Below are 14664 nucleotides of genomic sequence, written 5' to 3'. Positions count from 1 at the left end.
GGAGGCTTTCTAGTTGATGGGGCTTTGAGAAACCTGGTCTAGTGAGAGGTATCCCTGCTTATAGCAGGGGGGCGGTTTTACGTTGATGTTGATAGGTGATGGTAAAGATCCCTTCCAACACAAACCATTCAATGATTCTACAACTAAACTGCACACTTTTAACTGCACTTTTGTTTTTCCCCAATACATTTTTTACGTGCAGCATTTGGTATTTTGGGAAAACTGGACTTGGTGTTCTATTATATCCATTACACTCACACACACATCCTCAAAGAATATGAAATACTCTTCAGCAATCACCTGGGAAACAGAGCAATTTTTCACATAAGTACTTGTAAGTTTATGTAAGGAATTCTATAAATAAGTTCTTCAATAAAAACAAGGAGGATCCTTGCAAGTTTGCTCCTCAGCTATCTACTTCCTAACTTTCCCCATGCATCCTATTTTTCCATTGGATCTCTAGTTTAAACTGACTCACTGGAATAATCCAAATCTAGGTTCTATCTAATAGGATATCCCACTGTTTTTCTCACTAACACCTTTCAAAATCTTCCCCTACTAATCAGTATTACAATTCCAGAGAGCTTCACAGCGGGAATAGATGTTTCTCCTCTATGACTACCTGTAAAAGCTATAGGCTCATGATCAGCTGGCTTCCTTGTTCCATCAATCCAGCAAAGCACTGCCTGTCATTACCAAACCTTCCACATGCTCCCCGCGCTGGAAATCTCTGCATGTAGTTCTAGTGAACAAATGATACAGACCCAAGAAAAATTGGTGTCATAATAGATTTTTACACAGATCTTTCTCACTCTATGTGTATAAGGTGACACAGACTCTGCAAATTTTTAAAAAAAGCACAGCCATTTGTTTTCCATTAACCTTCTGTATGTCACTTGGCTGGCCACTTGCTTTGACAGACTGTTTTATCTCTGCTGTGCTATCAATATAAAACATATCATAATAAAACAAGTTCAGCAAGCATCAAGCATTCAGTGCTTGCAGGTGTCTCCTCCACAGTTCTGGAAAACAGTATCAATACAGTCTGCACAATCAACATATACTATCACTGAACATACTGAGTAGTGCATGCAGATAGTCTCTAAAAAATAAATCACATAATAAGATCCTTGTTTGAATGTCTCTTACACATTGTTTCAACTATAGTGTCAAAAACTCATTTATGGTTCTCAAAAAACATCTCCATAGTATCACCCATAATCACCAAAATGTTTTTCAGAAAATCCCATCCTGAATTCAGTATTTCACCATCTTCTCATGTTTTGTTGAGAAATGATATCTGTGGTCTGAAAACATCTCCAAAACCAGACCTCTTATACTGATCCATCACCCAGCTGAACATGAACAGACTCTTGGCTAATGAATCACAGAATTACAGAATTGAATGGATAATGAAGAAGATGCAGGTGTGGTAAAACTGACACTCTTATGACTATAATCTCTTCTGATGCAGAATCTGCGTGCATGTTTTCATACTGTAGTAAATACAAAATAATGAACCTGTTTTTGTGTTTGCATATTAATTATGCATATTTTCTTGAAAGCTGTAATTTAATTTGCTTATCTTGATCACTCACATATATGCTCTGATTTTAAATTCCTACATCCACGTTTTACTATTCTCTTTGCATTGCTAATAGCTAGTCTTAAAAATTAGTGAGCTCTAGTTTCTTCAAAATTTTCAAGTACATATTTCTGCATGGAGGTCATTTGTTAAGTATCAGTTTCATTATGTCAGAACATAAGATGTCTTAGAAGATGCATAGCCTTGGAACAGTGGTGCTTTTGAACCCATACTTTGGAAGTAAGCATAACATGATTCTTAACAAAGAGTAGTTGGGATAACAATGCTTGCTTTGGAAGCTAAACCATTTGAACATATAATTTAAGTTTTATATTTTATTTTGCAGCTAATTAAAAAAAAACAAAAACAACCAAAACAACAACAACAAAACAAACAACAGAGATGTATAAAAACATGTACCAAACTGATACATGTCTTTTCAACTATGAATGCAGTATTTCGAATTCAGTTTCAGTGAGGACAAAAATCATACTAAGCAAGAGCAGAAGAGTGAGTAGCTGCTACCATATCAGCATTTGCTTAGTAGTGACATACAGCAACTAAGCCTGCAGCACTTTTAGATAAATGCTTTTTTTTATTATTTTTGATAACTCTAAGTCAACTTTTGAACTTTGTTTTGTATTTCTAGAAAAATACATATTTTATATCAAAACAGACATGAGAACTAATCTCTCTCATGAGTGTCTACTGCCTTTATAAGCTGGTATGAAGAACAATAAATCTAAAGATTATTTCTAACGTCAAATGCTGAAGAAAGCTTCAAAGCTCTAGAAATGGGGGGAACAGAGGCAACTTTGAAGTAAAGATGTGACAATAAATGAACAAAATTAATTTCATTAAAAATTTTTAAAAGACATTAGAGGAACAGGTACCTTAAGCGGTTACCTCTTAGAGATTACACATGCCACATACACATTAACAAGAAACTGAGAATGTTTTTTTCCTTTCCATATCACATGGCATTCAATAATATTAACCTAATAAAGGGCATCTTGCAATTTTAGTACAGGGACAAAAGCACATGGGAAAAAATCAAAGCTGTTTCTAGAGAGGCTAAATGTATATTCAGTATGTGGGAAGATATACAATATTGATTTCATTATTATATTTTTAGTAGGATTAAAATTTTCCTTTTCTATCAGACAACAAATTAAAAAATGAGCAAACAGGCCAGTGGTTAATAGTAATTATGTAATTTCTATTCTTAGACTCCAATTCCCACATTAACAGACTCAATTTTTGAGGCAGAGTAAAAACAGTACATTTGATGTTTATTTCTAAAAAGGAAGTTATTCAGAATCAATAGTCACATATGAAGCTTAGGCCGAAACAATCTTACTTTCAATAGAAGACAGATTAATTCCTCCCTGCTTAATAAAAGAACGTCTGCTGAGAACTTACCACATTGTAGACTTGCACAGATTTTACCACAGCTGAATAGAATGTAAATCAATTAAACCAAAATTGAGTGAAAATAGTTTGATACACTCTTGTATTTTTTTAGATTTGAATAACTAATAAACTTACAAAATAAATGAACTATCTGATACTATAGTGATAAGAAGTTGGGAAATCGGGCTGTTACAATATTTAAGCGCAGAAAAATTACGCACTGCAAAAGAATGAAAAACAAGGGTAGAATAAGATAAATGAACAAATGTAGCCTATCTACAGCAGTCACGAGAGACATATGGATACAGAAAAATTATTACCTCAAGCTGAATGTTCTACAGTTTAACTGACTTAATTTCTTAGGAGCTCACAATCTTTCTTTTTTTTTTAATAGCAATAGGAAGAAAAACACATGCAAAAAAAAAAAAAAGTGAAATGTAGTAGATACAGTATTAATCAGATATACTGAAAGAAATACAAAATCAACTAAGCATTCATTGCAAGTTTCAAATACCACCAACTCACTTTGAAATAAATGAAGACAATGGCAAAAATTATTTCAATTGACAGATTTAAGAAACTCAATCTCCTTACTTTATCTGGGAGATCAAGAGGTGGACTATAAGGCTAAAAAAGATGGGAATTATAAGGCTAATAAAAGACTTATTCCTGGTGACTGGAAAAAGGGGAACATTATTCCCGTATTTAAGAAAGGGAGAAATAAGATGACCTGGGGATCGATAGGCCAGTGAGCCTCACCGCTGTGCCTGGACAGATCATGGAGCAGATCCTCCTGGTTACCATGGTAAGGCCCATATGAGAAGAAGAGGTGATCCAAGACAGCCAGAATGGCTTCACCAAGGGCAGATCTTGCCTGACAAGTCTGGTGGCCTTCTATGATGGAGTGACAACATTGGTAGACAAGGGAAGGGCAACAGACGTCATCTACTTGGACTTCTGCAAAGCCTTTGACATGGTCCCTCACCACATCATTCTCTCTAAATTGAAGAGGTACGGAATTAAAAGATAGACTGTTTGATGGATTAAGAACTGGTTGGCTGATGACAGCAAAAGGGTTGTTATCAATGGTTTTGTGTCAGGTTGGAGGCCAGTCACAAGCAGTGTCCCTCAAGGGTCGGTCTTGGGACCAGTGCTCTTCAACATCTTCATCAATGACACAGACAATGGCATCAAGTGCACTCTTAGCAAGTTTGCAGATGCCAGCAAGCTGAGCCGTGCATTCTATACATTGGAGAGAAGGGAAGCCATCCAGAGGGAACTGGAGAAGTAACCTCAGGTGAACCTAGTAAGGTTCAATGAGGCCAAGTGCAAGGTGTTGCACATGGGCTGCGGAAATCTCAGGTGTTTATACAAACTGGGGGAAGATGTCCTTGAGAGCAGCCCTGTGGAGAAGGACTTGGGGGTCCTGGTGGACAAGAAGCTGGTCATGAGCCAGCAGTGCATCTTTGCAGCCCAGAAGGCCAACTGTGTTCTGGGCTGCACTAAAAAAGGGGTGGCCAAGGAGGGAGAAGGAAGCTCCTTGTGAGGCCCCATTCAGAGTACTAGGTCCAGGCCTGAGGCCCCCAGTACAGGAAGGACGTGGAGCTCTTGGAGCAGGTCAAGAGGAAGGCCACTAAGATAATCAGAGTGCTGGAGCACCTCTCCTATGAAGAAAGGTTGAGGGAACTGAGCTTGTTCAGCTTGGAGAAGAGAAGGCTACAGTTAGGTCTCCCCAGGAGCCTTCCAATATTTGAAGGGAGTGTATGAACAGGAGGAGGAATATTTGTTTACAAGAGTGGATAGCGATAGGACAAGGGGGAATGGTTTTAAACTGAGACAGGGGAGGTTTAAGTTAGAAAAAGTTTTTCACATAGGGGGTGGTGACACACAGGAGCAGGTTGCCCAAAGAGATTGTGGATGCCCCATCCCTGGAGATATTCAAGGCCAGGCTGGATGTGGCTCTGGCTGCCCAGTCTAGTGGTTGGCAACTTGGCCCATGGCAGGGAGGTTGATACTAGGTGATCTGGACCTTATTCTCACCAACAGGGATGGACTTGTTAAGGAAGTAAAGGTTGGGGGCAGCTTGAACTGTAGTGATCATGAGACGGTGGAGTTCAAGATCCCGAGTGGAAAAAACAAAGCAATAAGTAGGATTGCTACCCTGGACTTTAGGAGAGCCAACTTCAATCTCTTCCAGGATCTACTTGGAGCTATCCCGTGGGCTTGGGTGTTAGAAGATAAGGGGGCCTCTGAGAGCTGGTCAGCATTCAAACAGCTCTTCTTCCAAGCTCAGGATCGGTGTGTCCCTGTGAGCAAGAAATCGGGAAAAGGTGGCAGGAGACCTGTGTGGATGAGCAAGGAGCTCATGCGCAAGCTCAAAGGAAGGACGAAGGTCCATGGAAAAAGGGTCTGACCACTTGGGAAGAATATAGGAATGTAGTCAGGGCCTGCTGGGAAGCAATGAGGAGGGCTAAAACCCACCTGGAATTGAGTCTGGCTAAAGTGATAAAGGATAATAAAAAAGGCTTCTTCAAGTATGTTAACAGCAAAAGGAAAACTCGAGAGAATGTGGGCCCCTTACTAAGTGAGGGGGGGGTTCTGGTAACGGGGGATGCTGAGAAGGCAGAGATACTGAATGCCTCCTTTACATCCGTCTTCAGTGAAAAGGCTCTCCCTCAGGTTTCTCACACCCTGGAGGTTAGGGAGAGGGTCTGGGGAATGGGAGACTTCCCTTTAGTCAGGAAAGAGGAAGTGCATGAGTGCCTAGGCAGTACTAAGGCCCAGAAGTCTATGTGTACCCCATCAGGTTCCTCACAAGGGACCTTGTGAGGGACCTGATGGGGTACATACACGTGTGCTGAGGGAGCTGGCAGAGGTCATTGCCGAACTGCTCTCCATCATTTTTGAGAGGTCTTGGATAACAGGGGAGGTCCCTGAAGACTGGAGGATAGCCAATGTCACTCCAGTCTTCAGAAAGTGCAAGAAGGAAGACCCGGGTAATTATAGGCCTGTCAGTCTCTATCCCTGGAAAGGTGATGGAACAGCTTGTGCTGGATACCATCTCCAGACAACTGGGAGAAAAGGAGGTTATCAGGAGTAGTCAGCATGGGTTCACCAAGGGGAGGTCGTGCTCGACCAACCTGCTGGCCTTCTATGATGTTGTCACATGCTGGGTGGATGGGGGAAGAGCGGTAGATGTAGTCTACCTTGATTTTAGAAAGGCATTTGATACTGTCTCCCATGACATCCTTATAACAAAGCTGAGGAAGTGTGGGATAGACGAGTGGACAGTGAGGTGGGTTGAGAACTGGCTGACTGGCAGAGCGCAGAGGGTCGTCGTTGGTGGTGCAGAGTCTGGCTGGAGACCTGTAACCAGTGGTGTCCCCCAGGGGTCTGTGCTGGGTCCGGTCTTGTTTAACATCTTCATCAATGACCTTGATGAGGGGATAGTGGCCACCCTCAGCAAGTTTGCTGATGATACGAAGTTGGGAGGATTGGCTGACACGCCTGAAGGCTGTGCTGCCATTCAGCGAGACCTGGACAGGCTGGAGAGCCGGGCAGTAAGAAACCAGATGAGGTTCAAACAAAAGCAAGTGTAGAGTCTTACACCTAAGGGAGGAAAAATTGCATGCACCAATACAGGCTGGGGGATGAGCTGCTGGAGAGGAGCTCTGCAGAGAGGGACCTGGGCGTCCTGGTGGACGACAGGTTAGGCCATGAGCCAGCAGTGTGCCCTCATGGCCAAAAAGGCCAATGGCATTCTGGGGTGCATTAAGAAGAGCGTGTCCAGCAGGTCGAGGGAGGTGATCCTCCCCCTCTACTCTGCCTTGGTAAGGCCTCATCTGGAGTACTGTGTACAAAAAAGACAGGGATCTCTTGGCAAGAGTCCAGCGGAGGGCCACAAAAATGGTGAAGGGCCTGGAGCATCTCCCCCATGAAGAAAGGCTAAGTGAACTGGGTCTATTTAGCCTTGAGAAAAGACGACAGAGAGGGGACCTGATCCAGGTTTATAAATATCTGAGGAGTGGCGGCCATAGAGGTGAGGCCAGTCTCTTTTTCAGTGGTACGTGGAAACAGGACGAGGGGAAACGGACATAAGCTGCAGCATAGGAAGTTTCGCACGAATGTGCATAAGAACTTCTTTACGGTGAGGGTGACGGAGCACTGGAACAGGCTGCCCAGGGAGGTTGTGGAGTCTCCTTCTCTGGAGATATTCAAGTCTCGCCTGGACGCCTACCTGTGCGACCTGGTGTAGGGAACCTGCTTTGGCAGGGGGGTTGGTCTCAATGATCTCTAGAGGTCCCTTCCAACCCCTACAATTCTGTGATTCTGTGATCTTTGAGGTCCTTTTCAACCCAGGCCATTCTATGATATGATAAGACTTTTTACTCTATTGAATAAAAACATAACATCTCCTACCAGACCGAGAAAGATCAAACAAGACTAGTACTACTGATAAGTCAGCCCTAAATTTTAAGAGTGATAGAGTTAATCAGAAAAAAAGAATGGTCAAGACAGATGGTGGATTGATGGATATTTGTCGTTGTTCTCTATCAAGATTGGATTCATTTCCTTCGATAAGATTTAACAAAACACAAGTTATTGTTCCAGTACTACTTAGTGGGAAATGATGTTCAGTATCACTTAGGCAACAGAAAATAATAGTTTTAATCTACTTTTGCATTTTACTAATTTCTTCCACTGATTTTCTTTCCTAAATTTACATTAAGTGACAATTTGCATAGAAAAATCTGATTTATGTACCCAGTATGCATCTATTGAGGAAGTGCTGTGAATTATTCTAACGTACTTCAATCAAAATTTTAAGATTTTAAACAATGTAGATGAAGGACAGATATCGACTTACATGAATAACAAAAATTCACTGAAAATTATTACTTTACCTAGCAGTGTATTTTACATCATTTGTTCATGGTTTTCCCATAGTACAGCATTATTTCAGCAGTCTCTGTTACATTCATTATTTGACTTCAGAATTATCTGTTAAATTCTGCATTATTTAAAGTAGGCAAACACAACAAACAGATGTGTTTTGGCACATAATGATCAAATGACATCATACCTTCTTGGATCTTTCTGACAGCCTGTCAAAAATAACATGCTTGATTTGAAATACTCTAGAAGTGAGAACTGTTTTTTGCTGTAAAAATGGAACATACTCATTACTCAGCTTTTACTATAGAAGCTTTCTTCTTTTATTCTCTTCCTAGGAATTCTGAAATAACTAGGTAACTCAGAGTACTTTAAATTAACATAGAAAGAAGTATAAGTATATCATAAAAATGTAAGCTAGAAAGATTGCTGTTACAGAACAAACTGATGAGCTTGATATCATTTTAAATCCAATTGGTAAATCCAATGTAACTTTCTGTGAGGATTATAACTTGTTAGAGAGGGATGTGATCTACCTGTCTAGAAGAAGCAGGGCAATCTAAGGCTAGTGAGGCAGGCTTTAAACTGAAAGAGTTGGGGGGCAGGCACAAAATAGCAATGTTCACACCATTGCAACTGTCTGGGGAGTAACCCAGGAAAATCAGAACAATGACAAATGCTCCTTAGCTATCTCCCACGACATAAGCCAGAAGGCCAACCACCTCCAGAGCGTATGTAACTATGGAAGATCTGGTATCCCTCCCTTTTCTTCTCTTATGTACCTGAATATCAATGTATGCAGTATGGGAGTAAGCTGGATGAACTACAGTTCTTTGTGCAGCCACAGGGCCATGATCTCACTGTAATTATGGAGATGCAGTTGGACAGTTCACATAACTGGAATGCTGTCATGGATGGATACGTACTTAAGAAAGACAGGCAGCAGAGCAAGGTGGTGGAGTTTCTCTTCACGTGAGAGAGTAACTGGAATGTATCAAGCTCTGCCTAGAAATTAACAAGGAATGAGTTGAGAGCTTATGGGTGAGAATTAATAGGCAGGCTTATATAGGTAACATCACTGTGGGTATTTAATACAGGCTGCCTGATCAGGAGGAGGCTGATGAGGTCTTTCACTGACAGCTGAAAGTAGCTTCACAATCACAATCACTGGCTTTCATGGAACCTGACTCTCATCTTTTTAAAGAAGAAAGACCTATAGATTAAATGCATTTATCTGCTTTACATGTATATACTATATAGTAACCAGAACACACAATTGCGGCAGTGCATTTGTCATTTCTAACAAATGATGCAGGCCCTACAGTTCTGGAAAAAAGGGAAGTCCTAAATTCAAATTCTTTGATGGTATGGAGGGTAAGATTAAATTTAAAAGAACAAATAAATTAAATAGCTTAATCGTTTTCTGAGATATAGAGCTCCTCTGTTTTCAGTATAACTACACTGTCGTTGATCTTGAATGATGATTTATGAAGTACAAAATTCAATAAAGATTCCATTCTAAAAAATTGCATTTTAACCACTGTCTAGGTGAACATAAACAGCAACTGACAGCAACAATGACATTTACTTATCTTCCTTTTAAGTTGCCTATGCAACATTATGTAGGAACCCGAAATACAATTTGTGCTGTGTCAGGGAGGATCTAAATTTCCAAATGATTAATGTAACTTCTGGATAAGAGTTTCATTTTGAGTAATTAGGGAAGACAGCATTTAGATGGAGACATGCCTTGTATAGAATTTACTTGGTAGTCAATTGTAAGTTGCATTCCAAGTACATTTTTAAAACAAAGACGAAACTGAATGCAAAATAATTCATTATAAGAAATTAGATCAAGCAAGTACTTAAAGTAAACTGCAGTGTGACACACAGGCGCCTGATCACAAAACGGTAACAGTTACTCAGCATAAGAGTAGTCATAACATGAGTCAGCTCTTAACTACGTCTATACTTAAAGATAAATTTCTACCACCACTGTTTTAGAAATGTTTAAAGGTAAAGCCATTTTTCTGCTGCAGATTTTGTATTTCCTACCTTGAAACTGAGCATTAAATCCCTTTCGTCGGTGGTTGCTGTCAGATGTAAAATGGAGTCGTAACCAGTTCTTACTGCTGATAACAGGAGAAGGTAGATTCATACCAGTCAGCCTGGAAAAGTAAAAAAAGACTCTAACGTCAAAGGTACCACATGCAGAGTACTTTACAGACAATAAAGAAAACAAGAAAAAAATCCAAAACATACTGCTGTTCCATTTACTTTCCTTAATTCGAAAGTGCAAGAAAGAATTAAAATAAATGAAATCTGTGGGTTTGGGAGTTTATTTTGTCAACTCACAATTATCCTTCTCTTTTACCTATTTTCGTCATTTTATGTTTAGCCCAATTGTAATGAATACTTAAAAATTTGTTATTTGTTCCAAAATACAACAAAACAATAAATAAAATAATGAATGAATTGAATTAAGTGCAAACGAAAGAAAATGAGATTTGAAAAGAAGTTCTCTAAGAACTATATTACATTTGAAAGAAAATACAGGAAAGCCTTCCAGAAATGCTTAATCTTCATTACTTTGAAATAATTCAGTTATTTCTATATTCATCTAACCACAATCATATTTTTATTCTTAATTATTTTCTTGGTTTGGATATATTATAGAATATCATCTGAGCTTCTATATCAAGTCTCTGAGTCAAGTGGTGAAGAGAAAAAAAACAGAGGATTCTATTTTTCAATTTGGAACTACCTTCCATTTTGAAATTCTTTCTGCTAAAGTATTTAAAAGAGCAGCTATTCTGGTAATTGTCAAAATGAGAGCTTCCAACAATCCTCTCTTGCTTCTACAATTCTAGAGCAGTTTCATGCATAGGTGAAGTGATCTAACAGGATAGTGTATGTTACATTCTCGCTCTTTCTGCATGTCCTCCATCCTCTGCTTTAGTATTGCCTTTCCTCACTGATATCAGCTTTGATTCTTGCTGAACATTTTTGTGATCTCTTGAAAGTAGCAGATTCTTATCTCTACATAAGAACTAAGCAGTTTCACAGAAAATGTTTAAATTATGTCTTCATATAGAACATAAAATAATAGAATATTTGTAACAGCTAACACCTACTAGGGTTCAGAACTGGAGAGAGTGAGCACATGAGAACAAGATGTTTCTCATTCTGGCATTTAAAATAATTAGGTCATGGATTAATTTTCTCTTTTTATTTTCCACCTGTTTTTATAGCAATATGTACATGGTTGTTTATTTTGGTTGCTATGAATGAATCCTTTCTATTTTACCTTAGCATTATTTGGTGGTAACATTGAAATCAAATGAGCACATACATTTTTGGGTGAAATACTTTTATTTATTAGGAGCATGTTTGCAAGTTATAAAGTTCCCCAAGCTATTCTTTGGAGAATTTTTCAGGATAACAGGATATGCTCCTGGAAAGATGCTCCTGGGAGCTGCTTTTAGACAAATGAAGAAAACCACTGATTAAGTAATCCATATGGTTCTTGTTGTACTGGAAAATTCTGATAAACACTGAGGACCAGAAGAGTTTGCCACAGAACTTTGTATCAATATATTTTGTCAACCTTGGCCTGAGTACATATACTTGAATGAAATCAAGCATCCGTGAGTATAAAAAGGATGGAAGAAAGTAAACCAAACATTGACAAGTCATGAGATAAGCCAAAACTGAAATCTTAGCCAGAGTCTGACAGTTTAAAAGATTCAATCTTTCCACTGAGTACATAAGGCAGCTATATTTATAATTGTTCAGTTTTTCTACACAATATTTCCTACATCTTGAGAGGAGAATGCTTAAACATTATCAGATAACAGCGTGCTGTGATAGTTCCTCTGCACGATGAAGTATTCATACACTCAGTAGAAGTCTGTGTTCCCCAATCATACCACAGAGTCACCATGACAACATTACATTCATTACACTCATTAATAACATCACGGCATTATATACAAACAGTTCCTATAAAATATTTTGGATATGTTTCATATGGAATAATTAATAAGAGAAAAGAAGACAACTATGTGATAATCTTGTCAAATTTTCAAAATGCATTATTATAGAAAATTTTGAAAGACTTGCAAAACGTTATTCCTTCCCTTAATTCCCTTCTCATGGCATTTACTAATTACTGCATGTAAACATGCTAAAGTTTTAATTTAGTTTTAAACTATTTAAAACTAAATTATTCTATTTAATATAAAATTATTTTAAATTATGCTTTTTTTTTGGTTTGTTTTCCATTAAAGAAGTTTTAAGTGACACAGCCATATTGAGATTCCTTACATTAAAAACTGTACTCAGACACTCTATACTCAGCACTGGGGACATTCAGGCTGGACCAGGAAAATTTCTTCTCCGAAAGAGTGGCCAGCTACTGGAATGGGCTGGCCAGGGAAGTGGTGGAGTCATCACCCCTGGAAATGTTCAAGAAACTATTAGTTGTACTTAAGGACACAGTTTAGTGGAGTAATACTGGTGGTTTGGATGGTTGGACTGGATGATCTTGGAGGTCTTTTCCAACCTTGGCAATTCTATGATTCATTGAAACTTATGAGGAAATTTGGTACGATATCCCATAATTAATTCAGATAGAAGTCTCCCAAGATAAACTTTAAGTTTCTTGCCTGAGCAAAATTTTATATTCATGCTCAGAATCACTTATGCCTGGTGAAACAAGGAAAAAAACATGGATTAACCTTATCTAATGTCAGCTGTTGGCAATGCTGCAGTCTACACCTGGTCTAAGATCCTGCATAGTCAAGAGAGTGGAATAAATATTTTGGGAGTGCACATTACATGAAGAATTTTTAACTTTCACATTAATTTGAGACTAATCTCACCTTAGCAATAAGAGTTAGAATAGCAACATTGGAACCTCAGGTGAAGCATATAAATTCTGTTATAACCCAGCTCACGTGACATGCCAAAACAGAATTTTATTCTTTGAAGGTAGCCCTCTCAGTTTCTAATTACTCTAATACCAGGTTGCCCAAAGCCCTATCCAGCCTGGCCTTGAAGATCTCATTGGACGATCTGTTCCAGTGTTTCACCACCCTTACAGTAAAGAATTTCTTCTTTGTGCCTAGCTTAAATTACATTTTAAAGCCATTTCCCCTCATTCCATTGCTACCTACAAAATAAAGTCTTTCTTTTTGTGCTTCACTATGCCTCACAGTGGGTATTATGCCTGAACATATTTCATGTTTGGCTGCAGGTTAAAGTCAAGGGCATTTATTTTTTTATTTTTATCTATTGTTTGGAAAAACAGCTTTATTAAGAACACTTCGGATTATTAATTCAATATCAAGCATTTTTCTTTGTTATTGATCTGATATTTGACAAACATAACTGGGACAATATTCCATGGTACTCTGTATAGCATATACTTCCTCTGAAATATTATAACTGCTTTCAAGCTGATGAATAAAAGAATAATTCCTTGTATTTCTAGTTTTTTGCTTATATATGGCTTTCATTGTCCAGCAAGAGAGGAACATGAAGTTCTAGGATACAGCAATCAATTAGATTTTATTGTTCAAAGCTGTGATATTCATCTCAGGTCCTAAATACTGCAGGCCATTCTCCTATAGCTTTGCAAAGAATTCTTACATCCCGATCCAGATAAGGTGTATTCAGTCCTAAAGTTAATATGGCAGCTGTCCTGAAGGTAAATTAACATTTAATAAAAGCTCACAATTGAACAAAGAAAACTAAATAGTTGGCTTTTTTGTTGCAGCTAATATGCAGTAATTGAGCACTTGGGAGATAAATATTTTGCTTTAATAATTCTTCCCTAGTTTACTGTAATTATTAATAGCTGAAATGATAAAATGTTGATCTTATAGCACACAATATTCTGTTTGGGAATGCTGCAGCTACTGTGTTTCTACTGCTATGGCAGTATGCCATAGCGCATATGGGTACTTTTCATTAACATTCTGAAAACTGCAGAATTTTTAGTTCTCTTCATACATAATTCCTGAACAAATTCCCCAGTGAATAAATAAGAGAGAATTTTGTATTTCATCAATAACTGTTAATATCTACTCATCTGATGTCATCCAATTATTTCTGCAGGTTTGTTTTTTTTTTGTTTGTTTCTTAAAACTTCAGTTACCATTTCCTAGTACAGGACTAAAATCCAACAAGATAAATTGAAAAAGCAGACATCTAAAACAACGTTCAGTAATCACTAATCACTAATCTTATTATCAAATGTTTTTAATCTGCCATAGTCACTGTAATTTCTCATGCAGCGGCTACTTTCCCAGAGTTGTTCCTTTTTAGTCACAATAGCTAAGGAAAATATAAAAAAAATTGTTTAAATTATATAATGCATCAGTTGCAAGTAGAATGAGCATTTCTTCAAGTACATTAAGGATCTACATTTGCGCTGAAAAAGTCTGTTCTTTAATACCTTAAAAGACAAACTTATGACAAATAAGATTATATTCTCAGCATAGACTATGGCAGTGAAAACCGGTGTCAGCAGGTATATTAAGTTCGTGGTAATGAAGTCCTTTCATTTGTAGTTGCCTCTGTGAGGTCTTCAAAACAAGCTAGAATGAATGTATAAATATAATGAACTGAAACATGTTTTTCAGTTCAGTATAACCAATTTCACTAATAACGTTTTTTCATTACATATTTTATATTGGATGAGTTGTTTCTTTTTCTTAAATGAAAGATTTTAGGTGTCCCATTTGGATTTGTTACAAATAATTAAAGGA

The sequence above is a fragment of the Meleagris gallopavo genome, chromosome 2 (genome assembly GCF_000146605.3).
Source record: "Meleagris gallopavo isolate NT-WF06-2002-E0010 breed Aviagen turkey brand Nicholas breeding stock chromosome 2, Turkey_5.1, whole genome shotgun sequence".
NCBI classification, from domain to species: domain Eukaryota; kingdom Metazoa; phylum Chordata; class Aves; order Galliformes; family Phasianidae; genus Meleagris; species Meleagris gallopavo.
Note: the sequence above shows the minus strand (reverse complement) of the source record.